General features: G+C 41.3%; 1 protein-coding gene across 2 annotated transcripts in view; it reads right to left on the bottom strand.

The window, feature by feature from the left end:
• The window catches only part of MBD5 (methyl-CpG binding domain protein 5), a 120,350-nt gene that overhangs the window by 75,239 nt on the left and 20,508 nt on the right, over positions 1-24,603 (bottom strand). The gene's annotated exons all lie outside the window — the stretch shown is intronic.

Here is a 24,603-nt window from a genome sequence, read left to right on the forward strand (position 1 = left end):
AATTACTCAACAACATAAACCCAGAGCACAATTTGTTAGTGCTGCTTTCATATCTCAGCTCTGAAGCTATGGAAAGATAAACACAAAAAATTCAATCACTAGAAAACTCATCAGGCCCAAAAGTTTTTGTCTTGTGAACAATTTTTCTTTTTTACTCAGTCAGTTCCACTTGGTTTAGACTTTCTAAGAGCATGGAGGAACCCAAGTGTAAGCAAAGAAAAACCCTCCTGAGAAAAAAATCACCTTTCAAACCAACTTGTGCCACAAGCCAGCAAGTTATGGAATCCCTGCATGGGCACTCTGCTCCTTCTAGAGCTTCCAAAAATGCAAACTCCTTGCAGAGGAAATAAAAATGCCCACAATTCTGTTCCTCTCCTTCTCATGGAGACCTGAAAAAGGAATTGGCTGTCCCTGCACCTGCAGCACTGCCCAGCTGAGAATGGAGGGGAAAACATCCCAGACCCAAAATGAGCCAGGGAAGTCCTAAAAAGCCTCTGGGCAGGTCCTGGAAGCGACACATGGATTGGTGAGGAACGTCCAGATACGGTTCAAGGTGGGGTTGAAGGGCAGGAGAGGAATGGAGAAAGGTTTTTTTCATGATTGAAGGTTCAAGGAAGAGCTGGAAGTCACAAAGTTTCTGTGAAACAGGAGGTGAAAAAGATCTGGTGAGGAGCTCAGCATCACTGAAGAACCCAAGCCAGGACACCAAACGTTGGTGCACTGAGGTCCAGCAACGCCTGGAGGGAGGTGGCACTCAGTGACAAGGTGGGCATGGCCACAGCTTGGACTCCATGACCTTGGAGGGCTTTTCCAACCCCAAATCCACCAAACCCAAACCTTTAAACCACACCCTGTGCAGCCAAAACCCACAACCCCTCAGAATCAGTGGTAGCTAAGGTTGGGCAAAGCCTCTGAGCTCACCAAGTTCAACCAGCACTGACAGCTCTGCTGGACTGGTGTCCTTTATTTGGCCTCTAACCCAACCCCAGCCTAACCCAACCAAGTCCAAGGAATAAACTGGTACAGAAGCCCAGCCCACAACTGATTCCTTTAATGAGTTCAGCACAGAAGTTTGGATCAAAGAGGAAAGGCCACCCACAAAAAACTGGGAAATTGGGAATTGGAGTGAAAAATGGCATTTTAAAGGGAGAACACATCATAGGGAGCAGCTCTGGGATGATGATGAAATATTTCATCGTGCCACTTTAAAAAGATCTTGTTTGCAGTCTCCAAAGTGGTTCTGACTCTTCCCTTAAAGTGACTTTGTTCACATAATTTGGTGCTGAGGTTTTCTATCAACTGCACTTCAAACTTCCCATTCAGTTCTTAATCTCCCCAGATTTTTTTTCAGTGCCATGAAAAGATGTGTATTTTATTTTTTCCACTGACAAGTAAATCATTCTCACGTTGCCTTTTGTGTTAATAGATGATATTTTCTATTTTCTTTGTGAACTGCACAGCCACAATCCAGATATTTAAACTCTGCTCCCGCTGCAGATGTTATTTCTGATCAGATTTAATCATCACTCTCCAACAGAACAACTGCAATAATTGTAAGGGTATCATTAATTTTGTTCTCAAAACCTCTAAGCCTTCTCCAAGGGCTTGGAGCCTCACAGCACTGGGAAGAAATTTCTTCTGTGTTTAACCACATCTTTCAAGGGAAATCTGCTGAATTTCTTGGGACTTGTTCATTTTGCTGAATGGCACCCGAGAGCTTCCTTTTTTCTAAACAGGATTTTATGATCTTCACCCTAAGACCAGGAGGAGTCACCGTGACCTCACCTCCAATTAATGGGAATTTATTGATGGAATGAAATGTTTTCTGTGATTTACAGTGTTGACTCCTCCAAGACATTTGATACAAAAATAAAGACAGAGAATCCCAGGATGGTTTGGGTTGGAAGGGACCTCAAAGCCCATCCAGTGCCACCCCTGCCATGGGCAGGGACACCTGCCACTGTCCCAGGCTGCTCCAAGCCCTGTCCAACAGATCCCTGGGCATCCTGGACACCCTTTGGTCACCACAGCCCAGGAATGCCTGGAATTCCTCTGTGCTGCTCTTCAGGTGCTCCCGGTTCTTCTTTTTTAATTTTTCTCTTTTTCTTCTGTTCTCCAGCACTTTATTTTGAATGTTGTTCCTCTAAATATCCCCGAGTATGAAGAGTTGGTTCTACAGGATTCTGCATCCTAGTCTGGTGCCAACCCACCAAACATATGTCTCTGCTCAAATGGAAGAAACTGTTTTGATTTCTCTTTTTTTTTTTTTTGAAATTTCTTCCTGGACTGGGGACAAAACATTTCTTTAGATACAACTCAACATTTAGTATCTTCTGAGATACGAAACTTCCTATAAATTTTTGTTCATTTATTCCCATGCAACAACTTTGAAGAAGCTGAACTGTCTGAATACGTGACAAGAATTATTAAATGGTCAAAAATTCATTACTAAATCAAAATTAATTTTGAAATTCCTGGTTGGGAGGGTGAGGAGGCTCTGGAATGGATTTCCCAGGGAAGCTGGGGCTGCCCCTGGATCCCTGGAAGTGTCCAAGGCCAGGCTGGATGGAGCTTGGAGCACCCTGGGATAGAGGAAGGTGTCCCTGCCCATGGCAGGGGTGGCACTGGATGGGCTTTGAGCTCCTTCCCAACCCATTCCAGGATTCCATGATAATCCTTCAATCTCATGGGTGACAAACATGCCTGAGCTTCCTAGAGATGTTTAGGAATGAAAAGAAACCCATCAGCTCAGACAGGTGCAATATCTCACATCATTTTCTGTTAGATAAGAGAATATTTGGGATTCACCACCACAGAAACACTCCAAAGCCTCTGCAATTTCCATCAGTTGTTGCCTCTGGGAGGTGTTTTTCTTGTTTGTGAGAAAAAATCCTTCCAGTCACATGAAAATTATTCTACAGCAAGATAAATGCAGGCAGGAAACAGCAGAAATTTGCGATGCATAACACAATATCTGCACACAGAGTTAGGAAAACATTTCTTGGTTTTTTGGGTGTTTTTTTGTAGTGGGAAATGCAAAGGAGCAGCAGATTGGGAAGCACTGAAGGGATCTCTGTTTTCCCAGCTGAGGGTGCAGAGCAGGAGCAGGACAGGAGCAGGAACATGCAGGAATGAGCAGGGCTGGGTTCCCCTCCGAGCTCAGAACCAGCTCAGCTCCCAAGGCCTCCCTGGAGAAGAAGGAGCAGGAAAACACCAGTGTTTCCCTTCTGCTGTCCCACAGTCGTGCTGAAAAGGCTGCCCCAATCTTTCTTTGAAATGAATAGTTTGAAGTGAGAAATGAATCAAGCAGCTCAGATTGTTTTTGTCAGAGATGAGCAAGGACTAATGAGATCACATGACAGATGAGTCTTCTCCAAGACTGTCCTAAGGAAGAATTCCATCCTGCTCTTAACTCTTATCTACCATTTCACTGACACCAAGAGAACAGAATTTCCTAACTACCTTGAGAAAACAAGAAGATATTTTAACTAAAAGTAGGAGAGTCTCACTAATTTTACAAATTTCATGGCATTCTGGGCCAGGGCAGTTTGGGGATGCTGGGCTGGATTCTGCACCAGATACTTCTCTCTGTATTTCATATTTGAGTCTAAGCCAGATCTTACATGTAAGTATTACATGTACATAAGCAGATAGAAGAAAAAAATGTGTTTTCTCCACATAAATAGACAACATTCTACTACAGGCAAAATCCCAGCACCACCAAAATTTAACAGATAAATTTAAGTCTAACTCACATATTATACATAGGTATTATATGTACATAAGCATATAGAATTTTAAAAAAATGTGTTTTCTCCAAGTATAATGACAAGAGATACTTTATTTTTCACTACAGGTAAAATCCCAGGGCTACCAAAATTTACTATATAAACTTAATATTTAAGTCTAACTCACATATTATATTTAATTATATGTACATAAGTATATAGAACAAAAAAAAGGTGTTTTCTCCATGTAAATTGACAAGAGATACTTTAATTTTTACTACAGGTAAAATCCCAGGGCCACCAAAATTTAATAGATAAATTTAATGTTTAAGTCTAACACACATATTATATGTACATACGCATATAGAATTAAAAATGTCTTTTTCTCCATGTAAATAGACAACAGATACTTTATTTTCTAGTACAGGTAAAATCCCAGGGCTACCAAAATTTAATACATAAACTTAATATTTAAGTCTAACTCACATATTATATTTAATTATTATATACCTAAGTATATAGAATAAAAAATGTCTAACTCATATATATAAGTATTGTATGTACATAAGTATATAGAATAAAAAAAAGTGGTTCTCCATGCATACTGACAACAGATACTTTATTTTTTACTACAGGTAAAATCCCAGCGCTACCAAAATTTAATAGATAAATTTAAGTCTAACTCACATATTATATCTAAGTATTAATGTACATAAGTAGATAAAACAAAAAAAGTGTTTTCTCCATGTAAATAGACAACAGATAGATAAATTTAAGTCTAAACCATATATTATACATAAGTATTATATGTACATAAGTACATAGAATTAAAAAAATATTTTCTCCATGTAAATAGACAACAGATACTTTATTTTCTAGTACAGGTCATAAATCCCAGTGCTACCAAAATTTAATAGATAAATTTAATGTTTAAGTCTAACTCACATATTATACATAAGTATTATATGTACATAAGTATATAGAATAAAAAAAGTATTTTTTCCATGTAAATGACAACAGATACTTTATTTTTAACTACAGGCAAATCCCAGCGCTACCAAAATGTAATAGATAAATTTAAGTCTAACTCAAATATTATGCCTAAGTTTTATATGTACATAAGTATATAGAATTTTGGAAAAAAGTGTTTTCTCCATGTAAAAAGACAACAGATAGATAAATTTAAGTCTAACCCATATATTATACATAAGTATTATATGTACATAAGTATATAGAATTTAAAAAAGTATTTTTCTCCATGTATACTGACAACAGACACTTTATTTTTTACTACAGGCAAAATCCCAGCGCTACCAAAATTTAATAGATAAATTTAAGTCTAATTCACATATTATATATAAGTATTATATATATAGTATATAGAATAAAAAATGTCTAACTCACATATTATATTTAATTATTATATGTACAAAAGTATATAGAACAAAAAAAAAATTGTTTTCTCCAAGTAAATTGACAACAGACACTTTATTTTTTACTACAGGCAAAACCCCAGCACTACCAAAATTTCTGAGAACGAAAATATTTCTGGAAGAAACAAACCCCCAGCCTTGAACAAGACACAAACCCCATTAGAAAAAAATCCCATTTCTCTTCCCAACATGAATATTTCCATTTCCTTCCTTTCTGCATTACTTCTAAAGGCTTTTTTAGCAGCTGGTGTCTCTTTAAAGCTGAACAGGGCAAGGAGCACAGGAGAGGCAGTGGGCTGGGAGGGCTGGGGGTGAAGAAGGGAGAGGGGAAGGATCCAGGCAGAGCTCAGAGCCCTTCCAGGACCTGCAGGGGCTCCAGGAGAGCTGGAGAGGGACTGGGGACAAGGATGGAGGGACAGGAGCCAGGGAATGGCTCCCAGTGGGAAAGAGGAGATTTGGGGAAGGAATTCCTGGACTGAGTTCACTTCCAAGAGCCCTCCTTGCTCTGAGAAAGGCAGAGATGGGAAGGATCCCTCCTTGATGGAAATTGAACAGGGAAAAGTAAGCTCAGTGCCACGCTAAGAAAATGATCATCCTGGCAAACTAGGTCACAGGAGTGAGTAGTTTACTAAATATAAACTTTCTTTGTAGTCAGGCAGCCACCGTCAGAGCAATGAGATTTACTCAGATTTCACCCAAGTGCTCTCTGCACTCAGCCTCATTAAAACAACCACAAGTGACCACTCACACGTCCCTCACCTCCAAGGGACACAGCAGCAAACTCAACAACAACAACAACAACAAAAGGATTTGGGCTTTTTATAATTTCTAGGTGTAAAAAAAAAAACCCCTTTGCATCTCCACTGCTGTTCACCCAAACATCTCCTGTCTCCAAAAATAGCCTCCCAAGAGTGATTCTCTTCCCAAGGTGACAGAGCCTCACTCTGCTCCCACAAAACCCTGGTGGCACAGTGAGTCTGAGTGACCTCCTCAAAGCCCTGCTATGCTGCTGACACACTTGGAAGGGAAACACAAAATTCCTCTCAGCTCCACCCCTGTTAAAAGCCAGGCTTCTCCCAAAAATGTGAAGCCCAGAAAAATGAATGAAAGGCTGAGAACACTCCCTGTTGTTTATTTATTTTTTTTTGTGTGTGTCTTTGAGGAAAAAAGAGAATAACATTTTTGCAGCCATGCTGGTATCAGTGTGTTTGTAACAGGATGTTCTTCCTCTGCTGTTTGGATGGTTCCAAAAATATTCCCCTCTGGTTTGTGGCAGTGGCTGTCACCCTGACAGCGTTTGCTGCCTCCAGGGCAGGCTGTGTCTGTAACAAATCTGCACAGGCAACTGATGCCACACTCCCATTTTGCTAAACTTAGAGCTAAAAACTGAAGGGGATGAATTAAACAAGCGTGCATGCAAAGCTTTCATTTCTGGATGGTTATTTCCTAGCAGTGCTCGTGTTTAAAAGCTGCTGGATGGTGCAAGTTGGGCTAAAAGTTCTATTTTGGGTGGGTTTTGAGACAACTGCACACTGACATTTACTATCATGAAATAATTAATGCTCCTGTGCTTTCAAACACTGGGTACCAGGAATGGTGACATGGAATCAAAACCTGAAAAGAGGACACTTCACTGCAGATAAAACACTGACTTCTCTTCAGAGACTTCCTTTTAAACAGGAAAAAAAATGGCAGTGTTGAGCCCCAGTTGTTTGAAGAAATGTTCTTCTCCTCCAAAATGAAATTAGAAACATTGAGAAGCCCAAAATGTTGTAAATTTATGAATGTATCAATCCCTGGTTACGCAGCCAAAAGAAAAAAATGCATCTCTTCAGATACATCCCTTGGTTTATTTTCTGGCTTCTTCCAAGGACAGAAAAGGCAATCAAATGCAACAGAAAAATTGTGTTAATTGGCTGATCTTATGACAATTTCCATTCAACAGTATTTTCCTGTTCTTTTCACTGCATTATAATTATTCAGCACAAAATGCAGAGTTTTATACCACGTTTCAAGCAGTTTCTGCCTGGTTTTGGGCACTGCCATGGCTGGGCTGCCCTGGGTCTGCACTGCTCCCTCCTCTCCTGGATATTTTAATTTATTTTACTGCTCTCAATGTTTAAACAACACCTTTTGGTGCCATTGGAAGGGTTTCCATGAAATCACAAATATCTTGTTTATTTTTGAGGAAATGAAATTGAAAGTAATTCTAGAAAAGTATTTCTCTGAAATCTGAGAGTAATAATTAATAAGTTTCAGGGGTCTTTTCTGCATTTTAATTTCAATATTCAGTAAGAACTGTGTCTAATTTCCCAGAGCAAGAAATGTTTTTTGGTGTGTATTTTAACACCTGCAGTTTTACAAAGGATTTCTCTTTTGATGGAACTCCTGGAAACAAATTAATTCATAAGTGCCTCCAAATCCCCCAAGATTTAACAGAGGAATACTTCTTTATACATCAGGGCATGTTCAGCATCCAACTGAAATCTAGGAAAAGACTTAATGTAAAATTAAAATGTTTTTAATCCATGTATCCCACTTTTCCAGGCCTACATTCACACAGACCTATTACTCCACCTGCTTCCCCTTCACCCTCATTTCCTAAGGAACACCCACTGAATATTTAAGTTTAAAGTATGGCTCACATTTAATATTTTTTCCTTCTCCATTAACATCAGATTTATAGCACTGCCATAATGACAATGCTTTTAAAACAAGCCCGTGCACAAATATCAAATTCTGATTGATTAAAATCAAGAACAAGGAATATAATCTTCCAAAACTTCATTCCTTCCTTTGGCCAAACTTAGATCAGCTGCTCTTTAGCTGATGATTTAGGAGCATCCACAAATGACATCAGGAGCACTTTAGTTACACCAATCTAATTTAATAAAAAATACCTTGAGAGATGATTGTGTTCCTAACAGAAAGGAATTTATCTCCCTTTTCAGCTGCATGTGCAGCTCATACAGATCAGCCCCTGCAAATCACTCCTGGAAACTTCACAACACTCCTTAAATGTAATCATGGACTTCTCCTCAATAGCAAATTTATCTGAAGCCATGCCCATATTCCTTCCTTGTGAAATAAAGATTAAATCCTATTTCCTCACAGCTCACTCTGCTGCCTGCTGGAAAAGCAGAGGGTTTAGGCACATTAAAGAAAAAGTCTTCATAGGTTTTTGCCCCTCTTTATTTTTTATTAAAATAAGGAGAAACATGATTTTGGGTACACTTCATAGTTTTTTGTTTTTTTTCTCAGCAGTCTGTGCTTTCTAAAGCTCAGGAAGCCACAAGGATTCCCACTGGCACAAATCCCTGTTTAGGGCACACTCAAAGTTCTGCCTTTACTCTGCCATTCCTTCTGATATTCCTGCCCTTATCAGTTTTGTCTCCATCATTACTCTTTCCATCTTATCTTTAGTAAAAAGAAAACCTTCCAGGAGAACTGCCTGCTCCTCTGGGGGCTCAGAGAGGCACCACAATCACTGAGACATCTCCACAGCAGCCACGTGGACAATTAAACCAGCAGCAGATAACAGCAGAATTCCTTCCTGCCTGGCTGAAATGAGAGTTGGAATTTTGGGGGGGCAGAAAACGACCTTGTTAATTTTTCCAGTTATTTCCCTGTTAATTGTCACATCCCTGTTTGTGTCACCAGGAGGAACCACCAGGGCTGTGCTGCCTTCACCTCCTCAGGATCCTGGATCAGGGGATTTGTCTGATTTTTGTCTCTTCCCACAGCCTAACTGTGGACAAGCAGCTGGGATGAGTGCTGGGTTATGGAATTAATGGATAACACAGGCTGCTCTCTCAAGGAAAGGAAATTTGGAGTGTCTACATTGCCATAAAACCTCCCAGGACAGCAAGGAGGAGTTTGAGCCCAAAGATAAAATTGTGGTTTAAATTTAAAAGTTTCTTCAAAGTTCTTCATGTTTTAAAATCTCTTAGCTTCTAATGGTTATTTGGGATAGGAAGAAGACTGGAAATACACATGTGGGAAAAAGAAAAATGCAAAGGTCCAAGTACAACAAACAACTCCCCCCAAAACCTGAACTTATTGGAGATTTTGCAGAATCCATCTAAATCACCCCTCCCAATAAAACCACACAAAAATCTCTCTCTTTTCTCTGCTCCATTTCTTTAGCCCACAGAGACACCACCACAAAAAGAGGAGGTGTGGAGAGGGAATAAATGGGCAAGAGGAAGTGGGCAGAACTCTGTCCAACAGTCTGGCTGCTGGAGAAAAAGGCAAATTATCCTTTTCAGGGAGGTATTGCCAGTTTAACTCTTCAGTTTAAGCCACCAAAGCAATTTTGATCTGCAAGAATTTTATGGCACCAGAGATAATACTAAAAGTTTTCAAGGAAAGGCATCAAAAGCTTAGCCAAGGAGTATCCATGTCAAAATAATGTTATTGTTCAATATTTGAACATATTGACCCATTTCAAAGTCTAAATTTGGGTGGTTGTTTTGCCACCCATAAATACACACCCTCTTTTTGCTCCTACAGAATGATTCTCATCTCAAATTAATTAATTCCACTGCTGGAATTGTCATCCAGGTCCTTCTCATGGTAAATAAAGCACTAGCATTTACAGGCATTAAAAACAAACTAAAATAGCAGGACACTTCTATAAAAGCTTCATTTCTTCCCATCTTCCTCTCTTCATCTCAACCTCAGCTTAGTTTTTACTCTTATGTTTTTCAACTTATCTAAAACTAAATCCAGAACCACCCCAATCTCTCTGTTCCTACAAAGTCCCTCTGAAATCAGTGAAGGAAATTCTTTACTACAAAAAAGATTTCTTTACTATAAATAGAATACTTTACCATGGGGAATTAAACAGGAGAATTCTTTACTCTGGAAAATCAATCCTCCCCTGGCAGGGTGGGCAGACCCTGACACAGGTGCCCAGAGCAGCTGGGGCTGGCCCTGGATCCCTGGCAGTGCCCAAGGCCAAGCTGGACAGGGCTTGGAGCCCCTTGGGATGGTGGGAATGTCCATGGAAGGGGATGGGCTTTGAGATCCCCCCAGGACCCTGTGTGTGGGAATATTTAAAATCAGAGAGTTTTGGGAAAGCTGTAAAAGGTAGGCTTTAGAGATAGCAGAACTGTGATTAGAGTTAATTAGTAGACATAAGATTTGTTAACACAAAAATTATATAAGAATTCGAAAAGTAAAGACAAATAGAAACTGGTCTGTGTATTAACAATTGTTTAGAATAACTCTTTAAGTTACAGAAAGGTATATTTAGCAATATAGTAAGAAGTACTAAGCTTAATTATAGAGGTTTGTATCCTGTATTTTAAGGTTTACAAATCTTTTAAGGTTTACAAATCCATCACATCTTTTATATCCCTCATTCTCCCACAACTCAATCAATTGTTTAGAAATTTTGCATTAAGACCTTAAAACCAGTGAGACTTTTTCAGACAATAACTTGTAATTGCTATCAAACACAACTTATGCCCTTTAAACTCACTAGACTTTCACAACATTAAAATTGCTGTGCTGTAATATAAGAATACTTTATACAAGCAAAAACCCTACTGTCAATATGCTTTTACTTTGTGTGAATTGTCAAGAAACTTTTAAACAAGTTGTAACACGGAGTTCTTTGCCTGCTGCCAAGGATGTGAGCTGCTGGCATCTTCCCATTGTCATGGCCATGTCATGAGAGGGATACTAAAAAACACAGCAGCTTGAGATGCACTGCTCAGCAGTGCTGTCCTGTTTGTGACTGGCACACAGCCCCCAACCAACAATAGCTGTGGAAGAGCCCAGTGCCTGCAGCTGCTGCAGGTGTCCAACACCCCCAGAGCCCCATGGGCTCGGTGGAGCTCCGTGGGATCCCTGCAGCAATCCCAGGGATGCTGAGCTCCACAGCCATGCCTCAACAATGCAACGCATTCTTTTGTACACCCAGATGACTTTTACACTGAGTGGTTAAGCTGAAGGAAAGAAACATGGAAAAATGAAAAAGCAAACAAAACAAAACCAAAAAAAAAAAAAAAAAAAAAAAAAAGGAAAAAGAAAAAAAGAAGGGCCTTTGTCCCAAAACAGCTTTTCCCTTGCCTTTCTTGGAAGAATCAGCTAAAAAGCCACTAGTGCTGCTGAATGCTCTCCCATGACATTTAGTCCTAATCTTCCCTTTCTCCATTTCACTCTTTATTTCCAGCTCTCCAGCCTGAGCATTTCCCTGTTATCTCCCCCTGTTTACAATGCCAGATCCACGGAGGCTGTTACACCTTGTCCTGCAATTCCCCTCTCTTCCCCTTTCCATGCCATTATTCCTTAAGAGACCAGACAAAGCACACTCAGGTGTCTTTGATAAATAAGGCAAAGCAGCATTTTAGCCCTGAAGCAGGAATCCTAAATCATGTGACTGGAATCCCTTGGAGTGAGTGTCTATGCAGACATGGCCATAAGTCATAAACCAGTTACATCCCTTCCAGGGCATTGCACCCAGCTCCTAAAATGGGATATTTGTGTGTCCAGCACTCACCCTGTGATCTATGAGCCTCTGGTACTGAAATTGTAAAAAAACCCAGGTATTTCCTGAAATCTCTGATTTTGGTAACCTGTGAACAGCAAATAATGAAAGCAGGAATACACACTAAATAATCAGATATGAAAAGATACACTGGATATCAGCAGGACAAAAATCTCAGATCAAATCCTCTTCACAGAAAGTCTGAAATGTTTTTTGCTGTGTAAAGTTAATATAGAATGATATGGTTTTATAGAAAATCAACCTAGATAGATGTTTATTGTTTGCAGATAATCCAGCCATCCAAAACCAGTGTGATGGCAAGAAATCCAATGGTTAGATGAAGAAAAAAATAATTAGAACAGAGTAAATGTAACTTTATGATTGATGAGAAACTGATCCCAGATTTGTGCATTTTCACATTCACTCCTATTCCTGCCCTCACCTCACCCCTCCCCAGCACTGAGCACCAGGAGCTGAGCCTTACACCTCATTTCTTGCTGTACTAATTATAATCTGAATTAACTTTTGCTAACACACCGAGGCCAAAAGGCAGGACAGAGGTGGGGCCCTGTAAATCCTGGAGTGGTCCCAGGCCAGAGCAACCCCCTTGTGCTGACCTAGGGCAGGACTCCTGCCCCACAACCTCGGGACCTCTTTATTCCATAGAAAATCTACCCTTCCTGTGGGCTGGGATCACAGAAGGCTGGAGAGGAGCTCTGGAGGGCTCCAACCCAACCTCTTGCTGCAGGGAGGTCCACCTTGATCGGGATGTTCAGGCCATTATCAATCCAGTCTCACATTGCTACAAAGACAGATTTTACAACTTCACCAGAGTTTTTATTTTCCATGTACCGAACTGGAATCTCCCTTTTCCCAAGCTGTGTCCCATGCCTCTCCCTGAGCACCTCCAGGACACGTCTGTCCCTGCCTTCTCCACACCCTCCAGGAAGAAATGCACTTTTGTGATGGCCCCTCCCTGGATGACAACCAGCTCTGAGTACCACCAAACCCACACCTCTCCTTCACACTCATCTTCCTGATAGAAAAGGGGCCCCATTTACCATGGAAATGAAACATAAACATGCAGGAAGACTGTCCAGGAGGTGAACAGGGGGAAGTTTAATAAACCTCCTTAAATCCAATCAACAGCTCCATTTAGACATTTCAACTGCTCCTTCCCCTACTCACAGCAACTCCACCTTAGCATGCAAACAATTTTCAGTCCAACTGCCAGCTCAGCAGGGGAAGATTTAAATCTGGATTTTCTTGTCCCATAACTTTTCATTTCTTGGTTGTCAAGGCCTGAGATATTCTGAATTGTGCCTACTGTAGGAGCAAGAGATACTGCCAACAGATCTCAATACCTCAGCAAGATTTTCCTTCTCTCTTTTGGAACATAAAGAAATATTTTTCAAAGCAAGTTGAGTCCTTTTAGGCAGCCGAGGTCACAGTGTCAGTTTGTTGTTGAGTCACTGCTTTCTGCTAGGAAAAGGCACAGATTCCATGGATTTCTTAGGAATTCTATCACTTAGTATAAATAATGCTGTAATTAAATCATCATAACCTTTGGGTTTCATGTGGTTAGAAGGCAAAGCTGCTTCCTGGGTTAACTTTGTGCTACCTGGACAATTCCCCTTTTCTGCAACACTCATTTATTTTTAAAAGCTTTGATGAGATGGATAATTCTTGGAGTATTTTCTACAGTTTAACAAGTTTCTAATGGAAGATTCTATCACAAAGATTCACTGAATTACTCCACAAGAATGGCACTGTTCCTTGCTGAATGGGAATTCCCCCTGGAAAACAAGGGAGTTTAAAATAGCTCCAAGCTGGAAATCTCTCCTCTGTCTCCCCGGCTGCTCCCACCTGCCTCCTTCCACATCCCCAGCATGCACTGAACCCACTCCAGGCTCCTTTCCCAACCTTTTCCATCAGGTATTTCCTCAGTGTCTCAAGGACAGTGACTTGCCCAGAGTGGTTGTGGATTCCCCATCCCTGGAAGAGTCCAAGGCCAGGCTGGACAGGGCTTGGAGTAGCCTGGGGTAGTGGAAGGTGCCAGACACAAAGCCCAACAACATGAGACAGATTTTTATCTTAAAAATTCACAGCCTTATTAATTTATTTTTATGACTTTTCTCCCCCTCACCTGCCTCTTCAAGCTTTGCTCTGCAGCCCAAATCCATCCCTGCCCTCAGACCAGAGTTTGGGCTCCTGAAATTTCTTCATCCCCCAAATTAAATCACATTAATCCTTCCCTCTGTATTCCCTCCACTGATGTGAGTTCTCCCCATCATCCCTTATTTTCTTATTTATGTCAATAAGAATCTTATAAACTAAAAATACAACTCCCTCATTTTAGCCTGGTAATAATTCCTCACATGAGGAACCTCCTGACCTCCTGCACTTCCAGCTCTCCTGTCCAAACTCATTTGATCTTCTGGCTTTCATCTTCTCTCACTGATCCAGCTGTGCCACAGGTGGAAAAGCTGAGTTGTGCTCCAGCCCTACTCCTGCACAGGCAGCATTTATCTCCTTCCATGGAATTGTGGGCAAGCTTGGATCAAACAGGCACTGGGCTCTCACTAAAACTGAACAACAAACAGGACACAATTTTCAATCTAAATTTTACAATTGTGTAAGCGTAAAGCATAAAAAATATTTAACTCAAGTAAAATATTTGTGTGGCAAAACCATTCTTGTGCAAAGCTTCACTCAAAACATGACTTGAGATGGAGTCACAATCTTTAACCTCTGTGTATTTGAACCACTACATTTTAAATTCCAGACTGTGTCCTCAGTTAAACTCCAAAAGATTTAAGGAAGACAAAAAAATTTCCAAAACACAACAGAGAAAAGTCAACACAAAGTTTGGATCCCGCAGGGACTATTTTAAACTTAATATTTCCAAGATCCCTCTTTTTGGGGTTTTCTTTGCTGAAGGAGTCATGAACTGCTGCTGCATTTGGGAAAAGAAACTCCCTTTCCATGAGCACTTAAAATCAACATGAACAGTAAACAGTAAGGTAAGGTCTGGTATACACATAAATTAAGAGTCCACAAAGTCTAAAGATGACAAAGAAATTATTTGTTACAACTTTTAGGGCAATTATGGGGACTGATAATTGCATTTTTTATTATTTTAAGTGATTAGATATATTAGAGTTGTTTAAAATAAGTGAATATTTAGATTGTAAATTTGTGCTTGCAAATAAAAAAGCAAATAAATGGAAATAAAGACAAAGGATATTTATTGGTATCATCTGGTATATCAAAAAATAGGTTAAAAATACTGAAGTGTTGAAAAAAATGCTGTGTGTTCAAAGTCAAGGCTTTGGGCACAAAGTGAGAGAAGAACACTGAATAAATCAGGAAAAAAGTTACAAAGAGGCAACAAAAAAAGATTATCTAGCATGGATAGTGAGTAAAGAGTAGAAACCCAATGAGTTACAAGTCTAGACAAATTAACTGTTTAGAATACTTTAAAAAGGTCCACAGACTGAAGGCAGATTCTCTGTAGGCATCAGGTATCTTAAAAATGGGCTTTAAATAAGAAGAAACTGTAGCAAAGTGACCAAAGCAGTTCCATAAAATGCTGCGAGAACAGGTGAGGCAGGAAAGGAAACACCAGGAAAAAAGCAAACATTCCCTAAATCCAGAGCAATCGTTCATGTCATTCATCAGCTGCTAAAAAGCTGCTGAAAACTCAGAATTGTTCTTCAGAAGAACTAAGGAAATTCCAAACCATGAGCTCCAGGGACAAACCCCCATGGAAAACAACCACACACGAAGGAGAGTTTAGGGAGAACATCAAGAGAAGACAACGCGCAACTTCCGCTGCCCTTCCACCGCCATTCCAGAGAGCTCCATCCTTGGAGTCACACTCCATGGAAATTCCAGCAGGAGACACCCAAAAGGATGCAGCGGAGCCCCAGGAATGGCTCATGGGACAGGAGGAATTTGACCTGGTGGAGATCCTTCCCCTGGGGACCCTCTGGTGACACAAACGCGCGCGGGTGGCCGCGATCCCACCGGAGCTACGGATTCCGTGGTTGGGATGGCATGGACACACCAGGGGAGCAGAGCAGGGCTGCCAGAGGAGTCAATAAATCACAGCTCCAACGAGGCTGAGCTCCACAACAGCTCATCCAACTCTGCTCAAAGGGAAAACCCAGCTGGGAATGGCACCTCCAGCAAGGACACTGGAGAATCCCACTCATCAACAGCTCCCAGTTGATGTTCAGCATCCCAGTTCAGCCTTTTCCTACAAAACTCTCTGAGAATTCCTGAACCAGCCAGCTTGAGAGTCTGCAGTTGTTTAGAAAAATATGAAGGTTTTCATCGAAAAAAATAATCAGGATTAATAATAGTAATATTCAGCAAATATTCCTTATGTGCTGGTGAGTTTATGAAGGATGTATCAGGAATCTCACATGGCATCATTTGCTTGTGGAGGGAAAAATAAAGGGAGAGAGAAGGTCAATCTATAGCCAGAGCAGATGGACTTGATTTAAATTGTACTTCATTTAAATGCAACCTCTCTCACCTGCAAACATCAGAATATACCCATTTGTATCAGCACACTGGAACCCAACAGCAAAGATAATGCAATATAGGGAATTATTTTTGTGTCTAAAGATTATTAAATTACAGAATTCAAAAATTAATCTAAAAATGCTTTATCTGACCAAGAATTCTTGACTTTAGCCAATGAAAAATTTAATGAAATTAACTTAGATTTCTTCTAAGTAAATATTTGAAATCTGGCAATCCATTTGTGATTGGCAAAACCTCATTTCCATTCAGCAGGAATTCTTTTCAAAAGGCACTGAGACGTGGTGTCAGTTTTCAGGATGCTGCCCTGGGCATCCTCTGCTCTGCACCACCACACCTTCAATTCCATGAACACAATACTCACTTTAGCTTTCAAATACAAATGTTTGGAACCCACAAGTTGGCAGTGAAAGGGTTGGGTTGGCTTGTTTGCTTTGTGAGCTTAGATCGTTTTTCAAAGTATGGGCAAAGCCACCAGAACATATTTAGATACCCAATACCTTTTCATAAAATCCCAGAATTATTTGGGTTGGAAAAGAGCTCTCAGACCATCGAGTCCAAGCACTGTCACCACTGCCCCATGGCCCCAGGTGCCACATCCACCTGGTTTTAACATCCAGGGATGGGCCTGGGGCTGGACAACCCCTTCCATGGAGGAATTTTCCTCCATATCCAACCTAAACATCCCCTGGACCAACTCGAGGCCATTCCCCCTCTTGTTCCTTGGAAGTAGAGGCCAACATCCACCTTTCAAGAGATTGCTCCAAAATCCTCTAACATTGCCACTTTTCAAATGTCATCCTATGTGAGGAATTAAGGGCTCATTGATTTTAGACACCGAACACTGATTCAGATCTATAAAAATGGAAATGTTTATGCAGATGCATCATGTACTGTTTATTTTGATATTAAACCATAATTAAAATCATTCAACTCTATGAACCAGAGCAACCTTCATCAAAATCTCCAAGTTTATTTTTTATCTAGGAAAGGATGAAGCTAAAATGATCCCATCCTAACACTATGGGTCAAAACTCAACCGCTGTCCAGAACTCCCAGCTCCCAAATTCACATGATTTTATAGGAGGCAATGGAAGGACACGTGTGGCTCTGCCTTGGAGATGGGTGGATGAAGCCCTAGGATTTTAATCACAGATTTTTCTTCTATCACTGAGTGTTTTAATTACTTTTAACAGACAGTTGAGCAGCACAACTGAGGTGATATCTACAGGCTAAATCTCTCTTGGCCTGCTGAGTGCTGACTGGGCTGTCTGCCCTGAACTGGGATGGATCCTCATTCTGTCAAGGTGTATCCCAACAGGTTGGATCAAATCATCAAGGAGTCCTGGAAAATGCCCCATTTTAATCTGCCCAAGCTTGCTGGGGAGAAGCTGGAAGAAAAATTCAAGACAAGAAGGGCCAGTGACTGCTCATCATTCTTTGCACATTATTCTTGCTGCAGTTGACTTTGGGTTGGAGCAGCACCTTCCCAACAATGACTCTGGACTCCCTGCTGGACAATGAGGAGGTAAAAACCCAACACCCATCATTCAGCTTGTGCTCCACAGCTATGGACCACATCACAGAAATGGGGGGGATCTCTACATTTACCATGGGCAAAAATGACACTAAAAACCTCTCAATGCCACTGGGGGTGTTTCGTTCCTCTCTCCCTTGAATTTTTGTTTTACTGCATCCAGTTGGTTGAGAATTTAAGTAATAGGAAAAATCTGGTTTCAGACCTGAGGTCCATCTCAGACACCTGCAGCAGATACCTTAAATTGGTATTGCTCCCACAACTGCTGCCTCCATGAAGAGCTGATGGGGTTTTTTTAGGGAATGTTGACTTATCATCTATCCCTTAATTAGAGAGGGAAAAGCTTTCTAAATTCTGAGGGCTGTTCCAATTGTACTCAATCTAAACTGGATCCCATTTCAATTTCCCATCCTAAATTCCTACAGCCCTTTTAGAGCTGCCCAATTAGAGCTGCATAGAAAGATGAGTGGCCTCAGAATGGAAGGAAAAAAAGCCATTTTTAATGATGCTTTATCATCAGTGACAAGCAGAACTACAAAAATAACTGTTTGGGCTACACACTTAATTGTGTAACATTTTCTACTACATATTTTACCTGTAATAGTTTGATTTCTTAAATCAGAAAAAAAGGGCTTTTTTTCCCTCAATTCAATTTGCTGACTATAGAAGTTCAGGATATTCTTACTTTTTCCCTTTTTTAAAATCCACCAGTATTCCCTAAAAATATAATACACAACGAGAACAAGCCATCTTAGCCAAAGTCCTGAATGCTAAGTTAGAGAAGAACTTCAGGCGTTGGAAAATCTTGAATATGGCATTAAAATCCCTAAATATGGCATTAAAATCCCTAAATATGGCATTAAAATCCCTAAATATGGCATTTAAAATCCTTAAATATGGCATTAAAAATCCTTAAATTTAGCACTAAAATTCTACAAGATGGCCCGAAAGGAAGTTTAAATGAGCATTTCTCTCTGTGAGCTCTAACAGGGCTGCCTGGGCAGGTCAGTCACTTTCAAGGCTCATGTTTTTCTTCATGCTGCTTCTCAGAGAATTCAGTGAAAGCTCCATTCTGCATTAATCCCTGAGCTGCCACCAGCTGCCAGCCCAGCAGCACCCCCACGTCCCCATAAACCATATGGCCCCGAGCGAGGCCCTTTCTGCTGACAGCTGCTGCTGCGGCACCAAAAGGCCCCCGGGGCTCCCAGGCTGGGCAGGGCTCTGTCACCACAGCCAGGGGCCACCTGGCATGGCCAGGGGCACACAGGGCCTGGGCATGCAGGGGGGGATGCTGGGCACAGTGATATTCCCGCTGGGCTCAAAGGTCTTCCCAGGATAAAGGACACAGGGCTCTGCTCGTGGGGATGCTCCCAAGGCTGCAGCTCCTCTGCTCTGGAGATTTTGATGTTGCTGCTGGAGGATGAAGTGGGTTCTCTTGTAAGTTCAGAGCTAGAGCAGCCTGAGCTCTCCTTGGCACTTCTGTGTCTGTCAGGCCTGGCAGAGGTGTTGGGAAAATCCTCTCACCTGCATGTTGGGAATTGCAGGCAGCTGCTGCTGGGCTGTGCTCCAGCTGAGAGAGGAGCAGGGCTGCAGGTCAGGGCAGGGGACTGTCACTCTCTGCCCCCCTCAGGTGAGACCCCACCTGCAGAGCTGCCCCAGCCCTGGGGCCCAGCACAGGAGGGACCTGGAGCTGCTGGAGAGAGCCCAGAGGAGCCAGGAGCTGCTGCTGGGCTGGAGCCCCTCTGGAGCCAGGCTGGGAGAGCTGGGGGTGCTCCCCTGGAGAAGGGAAGGATCCAGGCAGAGCTCAGAGCCCCTGGCAGGGCCTGAAGGGGCTCCAGGAGAGCTGGAGAGGGACTGGGGACAAGGATGGAGGGACAGGAGCCAGGGAATGGCTCCCAGTGCCAGAGGGCAGGGATGGGTGGGAGATTGGGAATTCCTGGCTGGGAGGGTGGACAGGCCCTGGCACAGGTTCCTCCTCAGCTGCCCCATCCCTGAAAGTGTCCAAGGCCAGGCTGGGCAGGGCTTGGAACAACCTGGGATAGTGGAAGGTATCCCTGGAGGGGACTGGAACAAGATGATCTCTAAGATCCCTTCCAACCCAAACCATTCCATGATCCTACAATAATTCTATGACTTAGACACTTTATTCCTTACAAAGTTATGCAGAGCTGGAAGACAAATCTGAACTGTTCATGTCAAACAAGGCACTGCACGTAGCACTGAGCCTTGTCTTCCTTTCATCTAAAAAAAAAAAAAAATCCGCCCCAACAAACCCCAAACAAATCATGTTGGAACTTCTCTAATTACAAAATCAAACATGAAATTTCTTCTGTGACATTTTCAATACTTGCAATGATGAACTCCTGTGATACACAGGGAGTATGACAGAAAATCATTCTGCAAGTTCACAAGTGATAAGCTCCCACCCTTTTTGGCACGTCTCAGCTCTGATAGCAGTCAATTTTTTCCTCATTATAAATGGGAAAAGTAAAGATATCACGCAAAGGCCACTTAAAAGCAAAACAAAATAAAGGAATGCAAATTTATATTGGTGTTATACAACTGCCAAGAAAGCTCAGAGCCTGCTGATCTTCTGTTTATTGCTCGCATGTTCTGCTCTTTGCCTCAGCCGTGTGTCTGCAACACCGAAAACTTCAAAAAGTGTCTTTTAAAAGCTGACTTTGAATCCTTGCGAGCGTGAGTCAGACATAATTTACATGGCTGAAATTTCACCGAGCGACTTGGCAATTACAGCACCACAAACCCTTGTCAGGAAGACTCGCTCGCAGCCTCTGCGTGTGCTCAGCTCCTGTAATCCCCAGCCCTCTCCCAACAGGAATAAATTTCACATTCTATTCAGAGTGACGCAGGGCTGCCATCAGTCACTTTTTCAGGCACAGATGCGGGAGGGTGGGATCAGGACGGGAGCACAGGGGAAGGAAGTGAGAGCGCTGGGAATCCGGCTGAGCCGCGCGCGCCCCGGACCTTTCACCACGGACCATATGCTCCCCTGGCATCCCAACACGTCCTTAACAACCAGACAAACCTTTTCCCACACTCATTTTGTGTAGCCAGACTGCTCCAAACACACCTCCTTTTTTCAATTAGCCACGCAAACACGGCAGAGCGCTGGCAGACCCCCGGTGCCTGTTAATGACGCGCCGAGGGAAAGGGCTGCGAGCTCCAAAACAGCTCCCACTTCTGCCACATCCACTCCAACACGTGGGATGCAGCAAGGTTTGCACTGGGAATTAAGAAAAATAACTCCACTGAAACAAGTCCAGCCCTTGGCAGAGCTGCCCAGAGCACTGGTGGAGTCCCCAGGCCTGGAGGGATTTAAAAGCCGTGGTGGCTTTGGCACCTCTGGGAATGGTTGGACTCCATGGTCTGAGAGGGCTTTTCCAACCTAAATGATCCTGATTCTGTTCTTCTGCCATGTTCCTCTTCTTCCCAATGCTGGGAAGGGATTTGCAGGGTTATTGCTCCCAGTCATTCCTCTGAGACTGCAACATTCACTCCTCCTGCTCACTGGGACATCAGGAAACACCAAAAAGAAAGGAAAAGCTGTTTGCAAATAATAAAAAACAAAGAGAAAGAACTTCCATCCTTCTCCAAAGGCTCCCCAACTCCCCAAAAGTCATGGAGATGTGTCAGGGATCCAAAGCCCTCCAGGTGAGGCACAGACACTGAAGATTCTGATGACAAATTTGGGGGTTTTTTGGGAGAAAAGCTGTTCTCACACTAAGATAAGAATGCATGATAGTTACCAGTCCAGAGAGGAAACACAAATAAGGGATATTTGTAAAGGATGGGCTGACTCTGAAGATTTGAAGAAGGGGCAGAAAAATAGAGGTTTCTTCCCTTTTAAAGCCCTGCTCTGTTTTATTATCTCCTGTAAAGCAACAATTAGCACAGGTCTCAAACCTGGGCAGACTCAAGCTCTTCACCTGAGCACTGTTCACTCTTCTGACAAACTCAAAGTCCACTAAAAAATTACCAATTCTCTGTCCATTAGAAAAGTGAAGGGATATTTGGGCCACTTTTTTTGACAAACCTGTATTTTGAGACTGTTGACTCCCCATTTTCATCTTTTTGACTGAGTTATATATATCTATGTACAATTTACTTTTACTCAAAGACCAAAATTTAAAAGGTGTTAAAATAAAAAAATCAGTCTAGTTCAGTATCCTGAGCACCAAAGAAGTTTTCACTAAAACATTAATTTCCAGAGATGCTAAATAACCTTATTTGAGACTATTTTTTTCATACTCTGTTGATATCTGGAATTATTTAGACAGCATAGTGACAACCTTGAAAAACATTTTGCTTTGAAAGTCTTTTCCTTAGATGTAGATCCCAGTCATTTAAAAAGTTCTCCTGAATTGTCCTTCCTTACTCTGTTTGTAACACAAAAATGCTAAAGAGCAGCAGAAATTTCCTTTATTATTTTTGATGTTAATTCCTCTCAGGAGTACAGTGATGTGCATAATGATGCTGCTTAATTATTGCCTCAAATCTTAATTCCCCCTGCCCTTTATCAGACCAAACCCTGTTTGTAATTTTAGCCCTGACCAGGTAATTTCACATGGTGAATTTAACATTTCATACATGATTTAAAAAAAATGATGAACCCACAAAGCAGCATGGGTAAAATCCTGCTACATCTTGAATCCATTTCAAAATTCCCACTAAATTCATCTACAAACTCCTATTTATTACCCAGACATGTCAAATGGCAGCAGGACACACCTACCACAGAAGGCTCTAAAATCTCTTTTATTTGACTATAATTCAGGGCACAAGTAACATAATCTTATTTTCAGAGACCACAGCAGGAACAGATTTCTAATCCCAACTCTGACACTGACTTGAGCAAGTTACTTAATCTCTCAGCTGCCACTTGGCAAATGACATATTTTTTCTTTGCCTCTTAAGTACAATGAGGCTACAGCAATAGATATAGCCTTGAAACCATTTAAAGAAAAAAAAAATCCAAAAAATCAAAGTGCCACAAAAGATAAAAACCAAATCAGGTGCTCTGAAGGTATCATAAAATAATTACAGCAAAGAATAACAACCTAAGGATATTCAGAAGTGAAGCTTGCCTTCCTACTCACAGATTTTTCCAAACAGTATAAAAATCGAGATGTTTGTCTTAATGTTCACATTGCCTGAAGGAAAAAAAAGAAAAATCAAACCCAAAAAAACAACCTTACAATTTTTTTTCTTGCTGCTGCTTTGCCATTCAGGGAGGTTTGAGGCAGAAGCACTGATTCTGTTTGTATTCCTGGAACTCCAGGCTGCTCTGGCACACATTTGAAAGGTTATCTTGAAAACCAAAAGAGTTCAAAATTGATCTTTTCAAGCTAAAATGTACTCCTGCATGGATGGGGCTGATGTTGCACTGTTTAAGAGGAGAGAATGAGCAAGTGCTGGTGTTGAAATTCTGCTCACAGAGCTCTGCCCACTTGTGTCTCCCTCCCTCCTCCCATTTTTTACCTTCCCATGGCCAAGGCAGCCCTGGCATCACCACAGAACTCAGCCAAGATTATTTTTGTCATGGAAAGTATCATTTACATAATGTCTCATTAAGCACGTGACTCCAGCAAAGAATGCACATTCCCCCTCTCCAATATTCCACAAAAAGGCTCTCCCCAGCACCTCCAGATCATCTATGGAAACTTACAGTCGATTCATTCCGTGTGACACTGGTAAACAAATTCATGGGGGATTTAATTGCTTTGTCTCCTCAGCTCGGGCTTGCTTTTAGCAATATTTATCTGGAATTATTATCTACAAAGAAAATAGATTGTAATTGAGCTTAGAAAACTGATGGTGGTTTGAAGTTGACAACTGTCACCATTATTAATCTGAATTTCACTTCAGGGGAGAAGAATGCTTGATCAAGTATTTCTGCAAGGAAGGCTGGTTTTCTGCTGTCTCATGTTTCCTGCAGTATTGTACTCACATGCAGGTTTTTTTTTTTTCCCTGAGTTATTTATTTATTTATTGCATTTGTATAAACCACTCTGTTTCTATCTCCCAAAGCAGACCAGAAATCCATCTTTAAGCAACCTTTTTTTTCCCCTAGTAAAACATAAAATAACCAAATCTCTGCAACACCTGATCCATAACCAGCACTGAGAAACAAACAAAACAACTGAAGTAAAAAAAATTTCCTTAATCATGATTATACAATTCCTACTGCCTCAGCAGTACTAGCAGAGACCATTACAAAACCCTAAATACAAATATTAGTGTATAAAATAGCAATAACCCATCTGGCTTGCATTAGCTAAAGCAAAGTTTGGATGGTGGAGAGCTGAAAAACGATGACAACATGAGCTATGCATTCCTGAAAGACCTATACATTTCCCAAATTCCAATCTGATTACAACATATCTCACAGCTCCAGGAATTCCACACACAAAAACCCCTCTTCAGGTATAAACCACCACTCTGACGCTGCCTCTGTGAGGCAGCTCCAGCAGGATAAAAATAAATAAATTTGCATATTTAAAACTGAAGATACAAATAAGGAATGAATGTCCCAACCAGGACAGAATCAGCTTTTAAAATTCTCATTTTCACCTGAAGGTCTTTTCCCTTTCTATTTTGAGATTTACAGCAATAAAAATGCATTGAAATCTAGAAGTGAAAGTTTATTTTCCTTAAGGAAAAGAACCCATGCAGGCTGGAGGATGGGAAAGGAAGTAGGCAAAAAGAAAGATATTTGGATATTTGCCAGTGTGAATATGAATGACTTCAGTAAACCTTGGTTATTTTGGACTAGAAATGTTTTCTCTTTTTAGGACATAATGACCATAGCCTGGAATGACTGTGGATTAGACACGTGGA

The sequence above is a fragment of the Serinus canaria genome, chromosome 7 (genome assembly GCF_022539315.1).
Source record: "Serinus canaria isolate serCan28SL12 chromosome 7, serCan2020, whole genome shotgun sequence".
Lineage (NCBI taxonomy): Eukaryota > Metazoa > Chordata > Aves > Passeriformes > Fringillidae > Serinus > Serinus canaria.